The 21333-nt window shown below is 41.5% G+C and overlaps 1 protein-coding gene across 1 annotated transcript in view; it reads right to left on the bottom strand.

The window, feature by feature from the left end:
• Positions 1–21333, bottom strand: part of LOC122808690 (alpha-2-macroglobulin-like) — a 1814690-nt gene that overhangs the window by 1444496 nt on the left and 348861 nt on the right. The window lies entirely within an intron of this gene.

The following is a 21333-nucleotide window of genomic DNA, read 5'->3' as shown; positions in this document are numbered from 1 at the left end:
AGTGCCTTTTAGGTTGTGAATAAGAATTGTGCCAAGAATTTAAATAAAAATCAGTGAAGTAGCACTAGATAGCTAATATATTTCTGAGATTGGTTTACATATCTATTGGTGTTTATACATAATTCTGAGGTTGTTCACTTTAGCACTGTTTTAGGCCACAATTTTAGAAGAGAATCAACCCATTTGTCTTATGTTTGCGTGCCAGCAACACTTCACTATACACACATTGAATGTTCAGAACATCAAAGTTCTGATCATCGACACCAGAACATCGATGTTCAGAACATCGAAGGTTTAAAGTGGAAGTGCGAGGTAAGTGAGATTGTGGAATGCTGGGTGTGTATGTAGGACAGCAAGGTGCCCTGCATGTTGTGTGTGTGTGTGTGTGTGTGTGTGTGTGTGTGTGTGTGTGTGTGTGTGTGTGTGTGTGTGTGTGTGTGTGTGTGTGTGCCACCTGAGTGTTGGCATTGCAGGTAGGGTATGGGAAATCTCCAGTTTAGCGCTACCGCATATAGCGGTAAATGGGAGATTTCCCTTACCCCACTGTAGTACGATCTCGGAGTTGGAATATTAAAGGTGAAGCCCCCCCCCCCCCCGCATAACATAGTGTTTGTGACTTTTTTTTTTTATGGTTCATTTTGAATTTTCGATGTTCTGAACATCGATGTTCTGGTCTCGATGATCAGAACGTCGATGTTCTGAACATTCAGTGATTCAAAGTGAATCTATATATATATATATATATATATATATATATATATATATATATATATATATATATATATATATATATATATATATATAAAATCAGGGTCACAGGTTTCAGTTTAGCATCATTAGATTCTATTTTACGTCTATTCATATCCTTTTCCAAGGAGATGCTTTTTAGTTAGTTATGACCCTGTTGAAAAGAAATAGTAGCAGTATACGGTACCTCAAAACTTTGCATTAATAAAAGCATTGTGTCTGCGGATTTGCAGTGAGATTTTCATTATTTATAGGTACCGTAGGAGGTCTCCACTCTATTTCTACTTGATTTTCATTGTTTTCGATTGTAGTGGAGTGATTTCTTTCATTTTATTTCTTGATTGTTGTCCCAGGCTCGGTGATTTATCCAGAAAGAAGAAATAGTAGGTGTGCCACCTTGAAATGGGTCCTGGCATGAAACTGAAGCTTGAAACATTTTCTCCTCGCATGCTGTCTACTTCCTGTTGTTGCAGGAACTTCCTGTGCCAGATGAAATGTTGAGATGCTAAAAACGAAAAAAAAATTGAGAGTTCTTTTATTTTTTTTATTTTGTTTTTTCTTGAATATACTTGACACATTTGATGTTTTAAGTTATGGATTCAGTGCCATTTGATGCTTGAAGATTTCACAAGTAGGGAAGTGCATTGAAAGCCTGTAGAAATGCTGTTTTTACTTCTTTTGGTGAGTTAACCATGAATCTGTGATCTTTGTATTGAAAGGAAAGGCAGCTGGGGTATTTCATTTGAAACTTGATTTTCTAAATTATTAGGAATACACAGAAGGGAGAAAGTACTTTTCTTTGTTGTTTTATTTGCACTGGCAGATCCTGGGCAAAGGCAATTTTATGTCCATTCCAGGTTATAAACTTTTTAGTTTTAGATGCATTTAGTATTTTTTGCACATGTCGAAAGTTAAGAAATTTGGCACACACTTGCCTTGGCTTTTTTAAGTCCTGAGATTTGTGGAGAGCTCTATGTAGTCTCTCAATGCCCAATATGTTTTGCCATTTCTTTGTCTTCTAGGAGAATACTTATAATTTGTACAAGAACATCTTGTGGTTGCTGGTGTTTAGATTTTTCAGGTATGCCTTTTATTAACAGATTATTTCTATGGCTTCTTGCCTCAAGATCTAGTTTTTCTTGGATTTCCTTTATAGATGCTTCTTTAGATTTTATTTCATTCTGGAGTTCTTCTATTTTCGTTTCATTTTTTTTTTTGCTTTGGCTTCTGTTATGTCAAGACATTTGGCTATTTGTTCTAGGTTATTTCCAAACCCAGTTAACTGCTCTGAAAAACCCTGAATAGCTGTTTGTATTGGTAGGAGTGCAGATTTCAGTTCATCCATGTTACAGGATGCTTCTGATTTTTGTTTAGTATTCACTTTTGAAGCTTCTTGTATTTTTGTTGTTCTTTGCCTTTTAATAACTGTTTCTTTGTCTGGTGAGGTGATTTGTGACAGCTTGTTTTTATTTTAGTTTGTAAATCCATTTGCTCAGTTGTTTGAGACATTTTGGCAAATCTTCAGATTCTTTTCTTTTCTCATGTAAGGGCCGCAGGCCTCAGCACATGTGCTCCAAGGTATTCAATTTTCTAACTTTCTTTTTTAAGGTATTTTGAGCTTGGAGCTTGCTAATTTTCCCAGTTATTAGTTCATCTGCATCATATAACATTTAGCACTTCTTTGTTTCTGCTTGTTATTTTGATGGCTGTTTAACAATTATTTTTTTTCTAATAATGAGAGCCACAGGGAAACAGTGTTCACAGGGCATACACCATCTTGGAATCAACCCTCTCCTGTTTTAGCATCATTACTTTCCACTAGATTTATAATCTTATGCTAGACTTAAGTAGGTATATGAGCCGTAACTGTCTAGTTCTAAAGTATCCTTCAAATTAGGTAATCCTAAACTATGTTGTTTTATAGAGGAACCAACTTATCTCACTTAACCCTTGCCCTCTTCCCCTCCTAAAAAAATTCTTCAGCTCTTTATTATGATATCCAATGTCTTATTACTAAAATATGCCTGACTTTTATATTAAACTGGAAAAACTAAAGCATTTTCACTGCTTGTATTTTATTCTCTATATCCACAATCAAGCATTTCCAGTTTTTCAGTGCTTATATCTTTTGTTTAGTCTCTTCCAACATACCGTTAGCTGTCATAATAGACTTTTTTTGACTCCCAACACCTAAATTTTCATCTTTTAATGTCCCCATAAATGTGGGTATCGTTGAATGAATTTGCGTCTGGGTACACAGTTTACCGCTATAGCCCTTGTGTTATCTTCATTTGTATTATACTCAAAAAGACCCGAAACTGTCTCAAAATGTTTTACAACTCCAAAATAACATTTCCTGGATTTATCAAGTACAAAAATAATATCATTTGCAAATAAAGTAAACCTTTTGATTACTATACCAGCTATATCCTTGAATTTGAGAGTCTATTATTTCCTTCGTAATGGCTCCAAATATAAATTATATAATAAAATGGAAAGTACACATACCAGCCGAGTTCATCTGTTGAAACACAGCTTTTCAGAGAGGAACCCTCCCATCTTAATTCTTGCATCTGACCATTAATATATCCTCTTTATTAATATGTTTATTCTGCCAGGAAACATAAATGCTGCAATTACCCTATTTATAAAATCCCAGTTGGCTCTACTGAATGCTATCTCTTCATCAAGACCCACTAACAATAGTAGAATTTTCTTACTCTTGACTTCCTTCTGGATCATCATTGGTCTGTTAATGTTGTCCGGTTTTTGCTTCCCCTTCATAAAATCACAATGAGCCATATCTATCAATTTTGGAAATGGCATTGTTATCCTCTTAGCTAGAACAGGCACTTATAATCACATTACCCTGGGTATGAATGGCCTTAACCCACTTTGGGTGTAATAGCCACCATGGCTCTCTTCCAAGATGCTGATACTCCTCCTTTAAAATATTGTTAAATAAAACCTTCCAGATCTTTTGTCCGTTTCTTTCTTTCTAGCATCCAGACTTCCATTTATTGTCGAAATATCATTTATTCCCGATGACTTCCCTGTTGAATTATTATGTTTCAACATCTTTAGTTCATCTTTTTCTGTCTTAGTAATTGATTGTTGAACCTCATCTTCCTCTAACCCTGACATAATTAAGACTTCCACAAATATTTCCAGTTGTGGCTTTTCGATTTTCCCACTCTTCTGGTTTATACAAATTTTCATAAAATGTTCAAAATATACGTAATGGGCTCCCTAAGTTTGGTGACAACCCTTTCTACTTTCTCTTGTCTATCTTGTTTTGTTAATTTGTTTATAGAGTTGCTACCACAAATACTTGCTTAACAGCAACTTTCCAGTCTCATATATATTGTCCAGTAGTCCATTATTATCCTATTAGCACTGGGAGTTTGCTCCTCTTTGTGTTATGTGAGATTCCCTTTATTCTGCAATAATTTAACATTCATCAGTGCCCCCAATTAATTATTTCTTTCTCACATCACTTTCTTTCTTATTTCTACTATGATTTAAACTCCATTTATGTTTTATCCTACTCACTAGCTATTCCTTCTGAAGACATTTCTACTTTCTCTAATAATTCTTGAATGACTTCCATTAACGTTTCCTTAAATTCTCCTCTTTTTAACAAACATGTAGAAAGGTGCTAATGCCACATTTTTATTCCATGACTCTGCATCTTTATCTTAATTATTCTTTGTTGCATTATCTGTAACATTTATTGACTGTGTCTCAAAATGTCTGTACCAAATAATCTCATATAGTTCTTCACAAATTCACTATTTTTTTATATCTTCCTTCTAGGGCTTGCTGATACATCCTCACTACTGCAAATCAGGATGTATTTTCCAACCGTAAATAATATTCCTTACTGAAAGCTTACTACTTCTCCCAAGATTTGTCTATGCTCCATAACAGACTTTTTAAGTAGAATATAAATCAGAATAACCATCTTCTTCTGCTCATAACCCCTTACAAACCACATTTCCCTCTTCTGTCACTATCGGGACTTTTCTAGCAATCATTATTATTACTCCATTTTTCCATTGTTCCTGATATTCTTCTGAATATCCACCCTGACATCCTTTCTTTGTTAAATTCATATGTTAATTTCTATCCAAATATGTCTCATGTGACATTTGAAGCACACAGTTCTAATATAGTTTAGTGTTTTTTGTTTTTTAATATACATCATCATCATCATCATCATCAACACCATCCCCTCTTTTCCCATTTTCTAAATGGGGTTGAGGTGTTGTGTCAACTGTCACCATCTCTCTTGATTCAATACCACTCTCCTACCTTCTTTGACATTCACGGCTCAGTGTCAAAAGTCTCACACAGTCCATCTACCTCTTCTCCGGATTCCCTTGTTTCCTCTTGCCTTCTTTCCATCTGTTCTAAACCTTCTTCACCAGATAATTTTCAGCTTTTCTGCATACATGCCCAAACTACCTTAATTTGTTTCCTTTGACCTTGTCTGTAATTCGAGTTACTTGGGCCTTCTTCTCTGATGTCCTCATTTCTTCATTTGTCTCACAATGTGCATCCTGCACCCATTTCAGGCACTTCATCTCCATCCCTCTAGCTTTTTCAACTTCTCTGCCTTCACTGCCTAGGTTAATGTATCATAAAGTAGTACTGGTTGCACCACTGTTTAATACACCTTACCTTTCAGCTTCTTTGGCATTATTTTGTAATAAAATACCTCTGACACTCTATGGCAGTTGGCTGCATCCCCTCAGATTCTAGCTTTAGCCTCCTGTTCCAGACTTCCTTTCTTCTCAACCACTCCTCATAGATAACTGAAGCTGTTAATCTGTTCTGCTATTTTCTCTTCTATCTTATTTATGAGCGTCTTCTGATTCCCCCATTTGCTGACATTACAACTGTCTTATCTGTATTCAGTTTAATTCCATGTGCCTTCAGTTTTGCATTCCATTCCCTTATACTTTGCTGAAGTTTTTGCTCCGAGTCTGCCTGTAATGCCACATCATCTACATAGAGCAACATTGTTGATCTATCCCCTCCAACCTGTTTGCTAATGCAGTCCATCACTAGTACGTTCAGTAATGGGATCACAGCTAAACCATGATGCACACCCTGTCTCACTGGGAACCCCTCTGTGAAAATGAATACTGCTTGCAGTTGAGTCATTGGTTCTTTGTAAATAGCCTGTACCAATTCTGCCAGTGTTTCTAGGACTTTGAACCACCATAGAACTGTTCACATCACCTTTTTTGAGACCCTGTCATGTTTTTTCTAAGTCTACAAATGCCCACTTGGACTCTTTTCTCTTCTTAAACGTCTTCTCAGCTATTTGCCTCACTGCGAACATCACATCATTTCTTGATCTGTATCTGAACTGCTTATCAGCCATCTTACTTTCTACTACTCTGTGCTTTCATTTATCAATCACCCTCTCCAGGACTTTCATGCAGTGTGTCAGGAGTCTGATACCTCTATACTGCCAACAGCTGTGAACCTCCCCTTTATTCTTACATACATTCACTTGTATGATTATTCTCCAGCCATCTGGGATATGACTTTCTCTCTATACTGCTATGAGTAGCCTCAAGAGCCATTTGTCCTCTGTCTCAGTCAACATCTCTATTTATTTATTTATTTGCAGTTTGTTAACCGGGAAAGTCAATTGGGCCAAAATGAGCCCATTTTCAGTGGAGGCCTGGAGAGAAACACTCCATATACATTTATTACAAAGCTAATATCAACAAAGTTAAGAACAATACAATTTTCGAAACTACTAAAAACACAGTAACATAGAAGACAGAATAATAGCATTTGAATAAGGTGTTGTAACAAAGCATTGAATGAAATTAAAACATAAGTATTTTGGATTACATAAGTAAAACTTGGAGTGCAGGCACTTGTGCACTCAAAGTTTCATGAGGTGAGGGGTAGGAAGAATTAGAGCAAGAGAGTAGAACAGTGAAAGGTGAATAGGCTGAGTTATGAGAAAGGAAAAAAGGGAGAAGAAGTGGGAATGAAATGAAGGGAGTCACTAGGGTGAGTTATGAGAAAGGAAAAAGGGAGAGGGAGTGGAACTGACATAAAGGGAGTCACTAGGGTGAGTTATGAGAAAGGAGAAAAGGGAGAGGAAGTGGATACGAAATGAAGGGAGTCACTAGGGTGAGTTATGAGAAAGGAAAAAGGGAGAAGTGGGAATGAAATGAAGGGAGTCACTAAGGTGAGTTATGAGAGGAAAAAAGGGAGAGGGAGTAGAACTGACATAAAGGGAGTCACTAGGGTGAGTTATGAGAAAGGAAAAAGGGAGAGGGAGTGGAAATGAAATGAAGGGAGTCACTAGGGTGAGTTATGAGAAAGGAAAAAGGGAGAGGGAGTAGAACTGACATAAAGGGAGTCACTAGGGTGAGTTATGAGAAAAGAAAAAGGGAGAAGGAGTGGAAATGAAATGAAGGGAGTCACTAGGGTGAGTTATGAGAAAGGAAAAAGGGAGAGGGAGTGGAAATGAAATGAAGGGAGTCACTAGGGTGAGTTATGAGAAAGGAAAAAGGGAGAGGAAGTAGGAATGAAATGAAGGGAGTCACTAGGGTGAGTTATGAGAAAGGAAAAAGGGAGAGGGAGTGGAAATGAAATAAAGGGAGTCACTAGGGTGAGTTATGAGAAAAGAAAAAGGGAGAAGGAGTGGAAATGAAATGAAGGGAGTCACTAGGGTGAGTTCTGAGAAAGGAGAAAAGGGAGAGGGAGTGGAAATGAAATGAAGGGAGTCACTAGGGTGAGTTATGAGAAAAGAAAAAGGGAGAAGGAGTGGAAATGAAATGAAGGGAGTCACTAGGGTGAGTTATGAGAAAGGAAAAAGGAGAGGGAGTGGAAATGAAATGAAGGGAGTCACTAGGGTGAGTTATGGAAAGGAAAAAGGGAGAGGGAGTGGAAATGAAATGAAGGGAGTCACTAGGGTGAGTTATGAGAAAGGAAAAAGGGAGAGGGAGTGGAAATGAAATGAAGGGAGTCACTAGGGTGAGTTATGTCAAGGAAAAAAGGGAGAGGAGTTGAAATGAAATGAAAGGAGTCACTAGGGTGAGTTATGAGAAAGGAAAAAGGGAGAGGGAGTGGAAATGAAATGAAGGGAGTCACTAGGGTGAGTTATGAGAAAGGAAAAAGGGAGAGGGAGTGGAAATGAAATGAAGGGAGTCACTAGGGTGAGTTATGGAAAGGAAAAAGGGAGAGGGAGTGGAAATGAAATGAAGGAGTCACTAGGGTGAGTTATGAGAAAGGAAAAAGGGAGAGGGAGTGGAAATGAAATGAAGGGAGTCACTAGGGTGAGTTATGGAAAGGAAAAAGGGAGAGGGAGTGGAAATGAAATGAAGGGAGTCACTAGGGTGAGTTATGAGAAAGGAGGAAAGGGAGAGGGGGTGGAAATGAAATTAAGGGACTCACTAGGGTGAGTTATGAGAAAGGAGAAAAGGGAGAGGGAGTGGAAATGAAATTAAGGGACTCACTACGGTGAGTAATGAGAAAGGAAGAAAGGGAGAGGAAGTAGGAATGAAATGAAGGGAGTCACTAGGGTGAGTTATGAGAAAAGAAAAAGGGAGTGGAAATGAAATGAAGGGAGTCACTAGGCAGAGTTTTGAGAAAGGAGAAAAAAAAGGATGGGGTGCAGAAAGAATATTGAGGTAGTCAGGTGGGGTGAGAGCATGAGCATTCCCAATGAAAAGATAGATGGGAACGAAGCATGGTCTTGAAGGTGCAGTGGTTTTGGGAGATCTGAATGTGTGGGGGGGTGAATAGTATAGGCAAGTGAGGGAGAAAGACAGGATAAATTGCCCAGGTGCAAGTAAGGGTTTGTACACTTCGAGAAGGTTCTGGTTACTGGACCTGAGTAGTCTGTCAGGATAATGCAAGGTGAGTATGGAGGAGAGGTAAGGGCAGTTAGGGGGTTTGAAAATGAGTTTGTGAACAGTTAACAGTTGAATGTAAGACAGATAGTGGGGGGAGTTCCTGCCAGTTCAAAAAGTGGAGTGCTTCACAGTGGTGGGAGGAGGATTTGGTCTAAGTAGCAAACTTAGAGATTTTATTGTAGCAGGATGACAGTTTTGACTTTAGGGGGGATTGAAGTTTGGTAAGGAGATGGGAACCATACAAGAGAGAGGGAATGAGGTAGGAAATAGACAGTATATGTTTGGAAGAGGGAGTGAGATAACGGCTGTGACGATACTGCATTCCGAGCTTTTGTTGTGTTTTCTTAATACTAGTTTGTATGTAGGTTCATAGGTAGGTACTGGGCTATCTGCCCGAGGGGATTTATAAGCCTAGCCAGCTTGTGTCAGCTTTCGCCACCCCATTGATTAATTAACTGAGCCTCTGTCAAGCAGAGCCAATGAAGTGATCCCTGGGGTGTATTTTCTGTTACCCATCCACTCATCAAGGCTTCTCTTGAAGAGTGTTAGTGAGGGGCTCTGCCTAATGTAGTTAGGAATTTTGTTTCAAAGCATGGGGAGTCTCTGTGATAGGAGTCTATCCCTCCAGCATGTTCTATTTATTGTTGTGGTGAGGTTTAGCTCACTAGAGCGCATGGCTCGCAGTGACTTGGATTTCTTTAGGTGGAGCATGTCCATTAATTCTGAGTTGGACATGGCTTTGTAAGTCAGGCAGAGATCACCTCTGAGTAAGCAATATACCACTAGGTACAGCCGGAGTTTTTTCATTCAGGCTGCATAGGACATATGTTTGAGGCCAGTAATCCTCTTGGTGAGGTACATTTGTGGTCTTTCCAGTTGTTAGAAGTGTCTTGTGAGGTACATCCCAAATGGGGCATTGTACTCTATGATGGGTCTGATGAGTGACGAGTAGAGGGGCACTATAACCTCTTTATTTCTAGATGCAAACCCCTTAGTAATTAGATGGGCCACATAGAAGGATTTCCTGACTACTTTGGCAATATAATTGTCAAGGGAGAGATTACTATCTACCTGGGTCCCCAGATCTCTTATTACCTCTTCTGTATTAAGGGGGCTGCCGCCTATGTGGTAATTTGTGGGTGTTTTGTTTTTCTCAAACAGGATGACTATGCATTTTTTGCCATTTAGCTTGAGGCCATGACTTTAACACCAGGTGTCTGTCTCAGTAAGGTCTTTTTGAAGGATGTCCATGTCAGCCGGAGTGTCAGTTATGGCTCCCAGTTTGCAGTCATCGGCAAACTTGGTTAGCCATAGTCCTCCTGTGTTTACCTGTACATCTGAGAAATATATGCCGAACAGTAGGGGTCCCAGAACTGAGCCTTGCGGGACACCACTTGTGACTGGTTTAGAGTCGGACCTGGAGCCCACTATTCTTACCGTGTGAGTTCTGTTTGTAAGCCAGTTGGCAACCCATCTTGTGATGTAGGGGTTTATGTTCAGGCTGGTGAGTTTTTCTATAATACCCGAGTGAGGAATGGTGCTGAATGTCTTGGCGAGATCAAGCTAGGCTGTGTGAACCATCTTTCCCTCGTCTATGGCCTTGGTGACTGTCTTGAAGAATTCCACCAGGTTTAGTAGGCATGATCTGCCCTTAACAAAGCCGAACTGGGTCAGGTCAAGTGTTTGGAGGTTCCCAATGTCTTTGTTAATGAGTTCCATGATGATGAGCTCCATAGCCTTGCAGACCAGGCTAGTCAGGCTTATGGGGCGATAGTTACCAGGGTCAGTTGTGGCCCCTCCTTTATGGAGCGGAATAACCGTTGCTGTGCACCATTCTATGGGCACGTAGCCTGTGGAGAGGCTGAGGGTGAACAGCGTGTTTAGTTGGGTGGTTAGTTCCTTCTGTAGTTCTTGCAAGATGCAGCCTGGGACACCATCTGGCCCCATTGGTGCTGTGTTTTTGGCTTTTGAAAGTGCTGTTTTCACTTGTGCTTCTGTGATTTCTGGGACACTACACTTTTCCAGTATTGTTATGGGCCCTTTTGAAGGTGAGAGGGAGGTGAAGTTTGCACTGAATCTATCTGCCAGGATGTTGGCAATATCAGTAGGCTCAGTATATTTTCTGCTATTTTGCACTAGCTCAGAGCATATCTGTGAGTTGCCACTTAGATTCTTGACATAGCTAAAGAAGGCTTTGTGGTTATCTTTCGAATCATTGGCTATTTTGTTTTCAAAGTTAGCCTTGGATGATTTTATGAGGGACCTTAGTTTCTTACTGATACTGATCAGGGATGTCTTTCCTTCTTGGGATTTGCTTTTTTTCTGAAGTAGTTTCCTCCTTCTATTGTATAGCCTGTTTATGGCAGGGTTCCACCAGACTGGTTTCCTTCTCTTAGGAAAGTGAGTCTTGGTTTTTCTAGGGATGGCATGATCCATGCATCCTTGTAGGTGCTCATAGACTGCAATTGTAAAGGATTCTGCATCTTGGGCAGTGTTATCCTTTAGTGTGGGGATGGTGAAACGTACCACCTCTGCCTTAAGTAAGGTGAGGTTTGCTTTAGAAAAGTTTTTTACTGTGGTTTCCTTGATTGGGGGTGGTGGTGAGGTGTGGACATCCGGGGTGATTAGTTTATGGTCTAATCTAACCAGTGATGGGTTGACCTCCGGTACGGAACACCTGTCACCCATGTTGGTGATGACCAGGTCCAATATGTTGTGGCCTCTGGTAGGGGAGTTTACCAGCTGATCCAGGGCATTTGAGTTGATAAATTCCAGGAAGCACTGAGCCTGGGAGTTTGTACTCAAGTAGTTTTCCCAGTTAATGGTAGGGTAATTGAAATCGCCCAATATCAGGGTGTTCGGTAGGACCTTCATGTTTTCCAGTGTCTCCAGAAAGGTGGAATGGTGGTTCTGGGTCATGGAGGGTGATCTGTAGCAGGCCACAATTGGCATTGCAGATTTGCCCGATGTTAGTTGCACATGGATGATCTCAGAGGTATCATGCTGCGCCACTAACCTGGAGGTGTGGGTATCCTTGATGAATATGGATACACCCCCTCCTTTTGTGTTTCAGTCCGTGGTCTGTGGCCGAAATGTTTGGTATGAGTTGTAGCCCAGTAGTGCTGGAGTGCTCTCTGGAGCTTTGAAGCATGTTTCAGTTACTGCACAGTTGTCGACGTTCTCCATACTTAGGAGTGCTTCGAGTGCATTCATTTTGAGATTTAAACTCCTGGCGTTGAGTAGCATACGGTGGTGGGTTTGAATTTTGAGCCTTGTTTAAAAAAGGCACTATGGGGGCAGCAAGAGCCTTGGCCAGTATTCAAAAGCCAAGGGGTGACAGGTGCAAGCCATCTCTTGCGAAGCAACGCGGCTTGTCGAGCATGTCATCCCAGACTGACAGACACTGGATCCCCTTTGAATGACACCAGAAGCTTATCCAATTGTTGAAATTGATAATTTTTTCTTTATACTGAGGTATCATTCTTGGTGAGGGCAGGATGCTACTCAGGGTCAGGGTCATACCCGCCTGGGCTACATGATCAGAGAGCTCTTCCATGTCTCTTTTCATGTGTCCAGGGAGGTATGTCTCAGGTCATTCACACCAACATGAACAATGACAGAGACATATTTGTACTTGTTCTGGAGTGACCTGAGTGCTTGTGTTATGTGGTGGATTCTGGCTTCTGATAAGCAGCTAACAGTAACCTTCACCTTGTCCAGCCTAGTGAGTGGGACATCAGTGTGCCTGACTATTGAGTCACCTATTACTAGTGTGTTAGGTATGTTATTTTGCCTTAAGGGCTGTGATTGTGCGGCAGATTGATTTTGTGTTTTATGTGTTGTCTGGTTTGTGACGGGAGGTGCAGGTTTTGTGGGTGTCTGCTTTGGAGCTCTCTGATACTTTTGCAGGTTTTTATTTAGAGCATCCAAGTATGATTTTGTGTATTTATGTGTATTTTTTGCCAGTGCTGGTTTAGTAGGTCTATGTGAGGCTGGAGGTGTGGTGCAAGTGTTAACCTTCTCCTCGTGAATGTCTGTTCCAGTCTTGGGTGGAGAGACCTTAGCCTCCAGTTTGGCTGTATAATTGCATCTCTCGCATATGTTAGTGTTTTGTGGTAGGAGGAGAGGGCTATCTTTGTACATGAGGCAGTTGTAACATTGCCTCAGGATACCCAGATTCACCAGCTGGACTGGAGACTACACCTGAAGTTGCCCTTTGGTCATGCCTGAATAGTAGGTTGAGCTGCTTAGTCACTTGTTTGGTGAGGCAGTCAAGTGTCGGGGTATATTAGTGCTTGCTATTACGTTTGAGCAAGTGCTGGACTGTAGGATGCTTTTTGAGTGCTTAGGTTGAGAATTAGACTAGTTTCAAGTGAAAAACTGAAGAGGAGACTTAGTGGAGCCGGAAATAATTTAACCCTAGCTAACCGGTGCTGCCTGGTGCACAAAACCGTGCAAACGCTGTTTTTAAACTACTAGCTTCTGGGCTGGAACCACTCCTCCAGGGACAGATGGCTGCTCAAAGTTCCCCTCTCTCACAGGTGAACAGAGAAACTTCCCTCTATCCAAGTAAGGTATGGGCAACTCAGAAACTTGTAACACAGCCCTGAATTCAGCACTAGCCTGAAAACTGGACTATACTAGCTTAGAAAGGCGGGAAAACAAGACATTTTTTTTGTTTTATTTTTTTGAAAAGATAAGGCAAAAACAGTAAAAAGTACACTTAAAACAGCTTTAAACAACTACAAGCGATCAGAAAAGGCTATCACACTTTAGTGTGTAGCCTACAGCAGTTAATTTAAACAAAAAAACTACTTTTTAAAAGTGCAGACATTCAAATAAGTACAATACGTGAAAAAAACAAGCTTTTAAATCACAATAAATGCTGGAAAAATCAGCGTTTAGGTGGAAAACAGTTAAGTACAGCAAGATACAGAAAACTGATACTCAATCACTCCAAAGTCTCTCTTTTAAGCTAGAAGGCTTGTATCAGTTTAAGGCTTTCTAGTGCTTTCCAGTAGGTTAGTTACAGGAAAGATGGGACACAAGTGCAGATGTGGTCTTTTAAACCAGAAAGTTGAAAGAGATGGAAAACTTCCCAAATGATCAATAAACTACAATTCCTGGGCCAAGAACCAATCCTCTTGTGGTAGACAGGCTACCTAGTACTTACCACTCCCACTGATAAGCTAGAAGGCTGCACTCCAACACAAAGGCTTGGGGGGCTCAGAAGCTTACATATGAATGTCAAACTTTAAATGTTCATCAATGCTAAAACCTAGAAGTTTTGCATGGACTATTTCAATGGGAATCTTATTCTGACTGACTATTGAGAAGGAATTTTTATCAACAGAAGTGTTTTTAGATGGGGTAAAGATCATGATTTTGGTTTTGGATGTATTGTGACAAGGTGATTTTTCAACATACAAGACTTGGTACAAGAGAAGGCATCTTGTGTTAGTTGCATGAGTTTGGGGAGAGAGATTGAGCATAGCAAATTGTGGTGGAATTGTCCTCGTATTGGACAAGTTTTGTATTAGGAATGCACTGATAAAAATTATTAATGAAGATGTTAAAAAGTAAGGGACCCAATATTGAGGCTTGTGGAACTCCTGTTGAAGTGTGAAGGAAGGAAGAGGTACTATTGTTCCACTTGACGGCTTACTGTCTATTACAAAGGTAACTGGAAAACCAGTTAATAGAGGAGGGGGAGAGATTGAGAAGAGAGAGTTTGGACAAGAGAAGGCTGGGGGAAACAGTATCAAAGGCCTTTGATTAAGTCTAGGAGAAGAGTAGATAAATGTTGTCAGAGTCTCTGGCACTGTTGATGATGTCAAGGTAGGAGAGAAGGGCAGTGGTAGTACTATGTCCAGGTCTAAATCCATGTTGAGTTGGAGAAATAAGTTGATTGTCTAGGAGGTAGGGAAGGAGTTGCAAGTGTATGCACTTTTCAAGGACTTTTGAGATAGAGGACAGGATGGCTATAGGACAGAAATTGGAAATTGCAGTATTGTTGCCTCCTTTGTGGAGGGGAATTAGGGGCTCTGGGTTTGACATGGCCTTGTATGTTAAGCAGAGATCGCCTCAGAGTCTAGCAGGTTGACTGACGTGATCCCCGGGGTGAATTTCCTTTCTCCCATCCAATCATCAAGGTTCCTTTTGAAGAGGGCCAAAGAGGCACTCTGCTTGACATGAATGGGCAATCAATTCCAGAGTCTGGCGAGTCTCTGGGTCAGGAACCTATCCCCCCAGCATGTTTTGTTTACTGTTGATGACAAGGTTTAGATCCCTGGAGCATGTGGCTCTGAGGGATTAGGATTTCTTTAAGTGTATCATGTCCAACAGCTCTGGGTTTGACATGGCCTTGTATGTTAAGCAGAGATCGCCTCTGAGTAGACAATATATGACAGAGTATACCTGGAGTTTTTTAAAGTGGTCAGCGTAGGGCATCTGCTTTAGGCCTGTGATTTTTTTTAGTGAGGTATTTCTGTGGCCTTTCCAGTTGTTGCAGATGTCACGAGAGGTACATACCAAATGGGGGCATTGTATTCTATAATGGGTCTAATGAGGGATGAGTACAGTGGGACAATAACCTCCTTTTTTTTCTGGATGAAAAGCCCTTAGTGATGAAGTGTGCCACATAGAAGGATTTCCTGACTGTTATGGCAATGTGAATATCGAAGGTGAGACCACTGTCCACCTGTGTCCCTAAGTCTCTTATCACACTTTCGGTGCTTAGTGTACTGCCACCTATATGGTAATTCACTGGTGCATGTTTTTTCCCAAAGGGGATAACTATACATTTCTTGGCATTGAGCTTGAGCCCATGGCTCTGGTACCAAACATCTGTTTCTGTAAGTCCCTTTTGTAGAGTATCCACATAATTTGGGGATTCAATAATGGCTCCTAGTTTGCAGTCATCTGTGAACTTTGTTAGCCAGAGTCCCTTAGTGTTGGCCTGTACTTCAGAGAAGTAGAGGCCAAACAAGAGTGGTCCCAGGACTAAACCCTGAGGTACTCCACTTGTCACTTATTTGGAGCTGGATTTGGAGTCAGATACTTTTACAGTGGGGGTTCTATCAGTAAGCCAGTTAGCAGCCCATTGGGTGACTTAGGGATTAATGCCTAGCTTAGTAAGTTTATCTATGATTTCAGAGTGGGTGGATGGTGTCAAAGGCCTTGGCAAGGTCTAGATAGGCTGTGTGGACCACCTTACCCTTGTCCATGGCTTTGGAGACTGATTCGAAGAAGTTGGTTCTATGATTGTTTTGAAGCTTGGAGAAGTAGGACTTTTGATCTAAAGCAATTTGTTTTTTCACTTTATTACAGAGTTGTTTATACTCAGTAAGGGTGTTAGGTGTTTTAGATTTATGGTAACGCTGCCAAGATTTATCTCAGAGATGCATGAGTGTAATAGTTGCTTTAGTTAGCCAAGGGATGGATTTGGTTTTGATTCTTTTAGTTCTGGGGGAGTGAAGCTATCTAGTAGGTTACTGAATGTAGTATCGAAGTATGTAACAGCATCATCAAGAGGGAGGATTTTTACAGGGTTCCAGTTCATATGTTTTAGTGAGTCACAAATGGTTATGTAAAGGATATATTTACAGAGCTTTTTCTGAACCATCTATGTTTACACAGCTCCATTTGGTGAATTAGACAAGAAGATGATCTAAATGGTCATCCTACTGCTAAATGCTCAGTGATGAAATGCTTGATTGGAACCTGCTGGATAACAAGAACTCCGGCTTTGTTTGCATAACTAGAGATTGTTTATTGAAGATTTGCAATTTTACAGAGCTTTCTATTGGCTGGACATAAAGAATAGGGCTATATATTTGACACAAGCATGTTTCACATAAGCCCACTATGTATCAACAGGCATTGCTGTATTCTGGGCTGTGGTGTAGTTCCTGTGTTGTCCATTACCTTACTTGGATAGAAGGAAGTTTCTTTGCTCACCAGTGGGAGTGGGGAGCCTTGAGCAGCCTACCTGTCCCTGTAGGAAGTGACCTCAGCACAAGAAGCTGTAGTAATTGGTTGTTTTGGACCATTTCTAGCTCTTTTGTAGTTCACTGTTTAAAATCCGCGTTTGCACGGCTTTGCACGGTTGTGCGCATAGAGCAGCGCCGGTTAGACAAGGTTAAACTTCTTCTGGCTCCGCCAGGTCTGCTCTTCAAATTTTCCCTTAAGGAAGCTCTACTCTTAGTATAATCAGACTACTCACTATATTATAAGCCTAGCACTTGTTCTCAATACTTCTCTACTAAGTAAGCACTCTCGTACTAAGTAAAGCACTACATCTACTTACCACCCCTGTGAATATCCACTTCCCTTAAAGGTACAGCACTCCCTTATACTGTTCTAGCATGTCGCGTGGTAGATTACTGGCATCCTCTCCAGTTCAGCTGGTCAATCTGGGTATCTTGAGACAATGCTACAATTGTCTCATGTACACAGACAACCCTCTCCTCCTCCCAACAAACACAAATACATGTGAGAGATGCAACTATATAGCCAAACTGGAGGCTGAACTCTCTCAACTCAGGGCTGGCATGACCAGACAGGAGGAGATGGTAACCACACACACAACAATCCCAGTCCCACATAGACCTACCACAACTGCAAACCAAACACATAAAAACACAAAGACATACTCAAAGGCTCTAATAAAAAACTTACCAAAACAACAGAGGCTCCCAAAGCAGACATCCAAAAATCCACCATCTCAAAACAAAACACATGCAACACATACTTCAATAAATCAGTGTGTCAACCAATCACAGCCCTTAAGGCCAAACACCATGCCTGATACACTAGTAACAGGTGACTCTGTAGTCAGACACACTGATGTCCCGCTGACCAGGCTGAACAAGGAGAGGGTGACTGTGAGCTGTCTATCGGGAGCTAGGATCCGCCACATAACACAAGCACTCAAGTCACTCCAAAGCAAGTACAAATATGACTCCGTCATTGTCCATGCTGGTGTGAATGACCTGAGACGTACCTCCCTGGACTACATGAAAAGAGACATAGAGGAGCTGTCCGATTATGTAGCCCAGGCTGGTATGACCCTGACCCTGAGCAGCATCTTGCCCTCACCAAGAATGATACCACAATACAAAGACAAGATGATCAGCTTTAATAATTGGCTCAAGTACTGGTGTCATTCTAAGGGGATCCAATGTCTGCCTGCCTGGGATGACATGTTGGACAAGCCATGCTGCTTCACAAGGGATGGCTTACACCTGTCACCACTGGGCTTCCGGATATTGGCTAAGGCTCTTGCCACCCCATAGTTCCTTTTTTAGGCAAGGCTCAAAAGACAAACCCACCTCCTTAGAAAACAAAATGGAAAAAACTAAGGGTAATGCTGCTCAACGCCAGAAGTCTAAATCTCAAGATGCAGGCACTTGATGCACTCCTCAGCATGGAGAACATCGACGTCTGTGCAGTAACTGAAACCTGGTTCAAGGCTCCTGAGAGCACCCCAGTGCTACCAGGCTATACCTCGTATCATGCCTTTCGGCCCCAAAACCCGGGCCGAACCACAAAGGGAGGGGGAGTGTCCATATTCATCAAGGACACCCACACCTCCAGGTTAGTAGCAACACATGAAGCATCAGAGACCATACAGGTGCAACTAACCATAGGCAAAACTGCTATACAACTGGTAGCATGTTACAAGCCACCCTCCCAATCTCAAGAACCTCACTCAGCCTTCCTGAAGACATTGGAGGATATGAATGTATCACAAAATACCATCATACTTGGAGACTTCAACTACCCAAACATAGATTGGGTACATTATTCTAGCCCTAATACCCTAGCCCAAAGGTTCCTGGAATTCATAAATTCAAATGCACTGGAACAACTAGTCACCTCTCCCACTAGGGGAGATAATATACTAGACCTGATCATCACAAACATGGGGACAAAATGCTCCACACTGGAAGTATGCCCCTCACTAGTGAGATCTGACCACAAACTAATCACCTTGGATATACATATCCCACCTCCACCCCCAGCACAAAAGACCACAGTGAAAAACTTCTCAAAAGCAGACTTCACTCTTCTTAAGACTGAGATGGTATCCTTTAAGCCCACTGTGCCAGTGGATACCACATCCCACAATGCCGAATCCTTCACAAATGCTTTCTATGGACATCTCCAAGAATGCATGGCTCATGCAATCCCAAATAAATCCAAGTCCCTCTCCACCAAAGGCAAGCGTCCTGTCTGGTGGACCTCAGACATTAACAAATTGTATAACAAAAGAAGGAAGCTACTGCACATCAGAGCAAAATCCCATGAAGGGAAGACATCTCTGATCAACATTAGCAGAAAACTATGTTCTCTCATAAAAACATCCAAGGCCAACTTTGAGAGAAAAATCGCTAAGGACACTAAAGATAACCACAAAGCCTTCTTCAGCTATGTTAGAAACCTGGGCGTAAACCCTCAGATATGCTCAGAGTTGGTTCACAACAACAAAAAATATACTGAACCCACAGATATTGCCAACATTCTGGCTGACAGGTTCAGTGCAAATTTCTCCCCTCCCTCAGCCCCAAAAGAAGAAATACTTATCCCAGCTGAATGTAATCTCCCTGTCATCTCAGATGTCCAAGTGAGAACCGCCCTAAACAAAGCTAAAAACACAGCATCAATGGGACCTGACGGTATCCCGGGTTGCGTGTTACGTGAACTCCAAGAGGAGCTAAACCCACACATAAAAATGCTATTTAACCTTAGCCTTACTTCGGGATATGTATCTGAACACTGGCGTACAGCAACAGTGGTCCCACTACACAAAGGGGGTGCCTCTACAGACCCTGGAAACTACTGCCCCATAAGCTTAACCAGCCTGGTCTGCAAATCTATGGAAAGAATCATTATGGAACTCATAAACAGAGACATAGGGAACCTACAGACACTTGACCCCACCCAGTTTGGCTTTGTAAAGGGCAGATCCTGCCTTTTGAACCTGGTTGACTTTTTTGAAACAGTCACTAGAGCCATTGATGAGGGCAAAGCAGTCCATACAGCCTACCTGGACTTGGCTAAGGCCTTCGACACAATACCCCACTCAGGCATCATAGATAAGCTCAACAGCTTAAACGTAAACCCTTACGTCACTAGATGGGTTGCAAACTGGCTAAAGGACAGAACCCATAAAGTTAAAATCGCTGGAGCAATGTCAGACTCAAAGCCAGTCACAAGTGGTGTCCCACAGGGATCTGTCCTGGGACCCCTCTTGTTCGGCATTTATTTCTCAGATGTTAAAGCAAACATGGGAGGGCTGTGGCTGACAAAGTTCGCAGATGACTGCAAACTAGGCACCATAGTCAATACACCAGCGGACACATACATCCTACATAAAGGCCTCACAGAAATGGACAACTGGTGCCAGAGTCACGGCCTTAAACTAAATGCCAAAAAATGTATAGTCATCCCCTTTGTGAAAAACAAAGTACCCACAAATTATCACATAGACAGCAACCCACTGAGTACGGAAAAAGTAATCAGAGACCTAGGGACCCAAGTCGACAGCGACCTCTCATTTGACACCCACGTTGCCAAAGTGGTTAGAAAAACATTCTACCTCGCACACCTCATCATGAAGGGATTCACATCCAGATCCAAGGATGTCATTGTACCCCTATACTCCTCCCTCATCAGACCCATGATTGAGTACAATGCCCCATTTGGTATGTACCTCACCCGGCATTTGCAACAGCTGGAGAGACCACAAAAGTACCTCACCAAGAGGATCAAGGGTCTCCAACATATGTCTTATTCTGCCAGACTAAAGAAACTTCAGCTCTATTCAGTAGCATACCGCCTGCTCAGAGGTGATCTCTGCCTGATGTACAAGGCCATGTCCAATCAGGATCTGATGGACATGCTCCACCTCAAAAAATCCAAATCCATCAGGACCATGAGAGCTAAAGACTTAAACCTCGGCACAAGTATGAATAGGACATGCTGGAGGGATAGATTCATAACCGAGAGGCTTCCCATGCTTTGGAACAAGATCCCAGTTCATATTAGGCAGAGCCCCTCACTGACTCTCTTCAAGAGAAATCTTGATGAGTGGATGGGAGATCGTAAGTTTACCCCAGGGGTCACATCTGTGTCACTGCTAGACAGGGGCACAGTAAACTAATTCTATTATATAAGGGGACCTTCATTGTGTCACTACTAGACAGAGGCACAGTATTCTAAATTTATTCTCTACATTTTTGTACCATTTCATGGGGTGGCAAAAGCCACATCACTATGGCTAGGCTTACAAATGCCCCAGGGCAGATAGCCTAGTACTATACTATGAAACTATGAAACTATGTGTGTTGTGATTGGCCATAAGACCAGAAAATGTTTATAGTTCTTTTCTGAATGGCTCATGTCAGCATTTGTGAGTTCTGATAGGCAGGATGCATTGGATATGGAAACGGCATGTTCTTTCAAACTCCCCACATTTAAGCAGCTCTGATTTGATGAACTAAATAAGAAGATGATCTAAGTGGCCATCTCATAGCTAATAAAAACAATGATGAAATGCTTGATCGGAACCTGTTGGATCTGTACAGTTGGAGTTTGGTCGCTAAAGACTTGTGTCTATACAGAGTTATTTATGTAATTAAGCTTCTAGCAAGCATGCTATTGGCTCAACGACTGAACAAAGACACCATTG

Source organism: Protopterus annectens, chromosome 8.part0 (assembly GCF_019279795.1).
Source record: "Protopterus annectens isolate FY-2018-M chromosome 8.part0, PAN1.0, whole genome shotgun sequence".
Taxonomy (NCBI): domain Eukaryota; kingdom Metazoa; phylum Chordata; order Ceratodontiformes; family Protopteridae; genus Protopterus; species Protopterus annectens.
The sequence above is the reverse complement of the archived record's forward strand: the minus strand, read 5'-3'. Positions and strand labels throughout refer to the sequence as shown.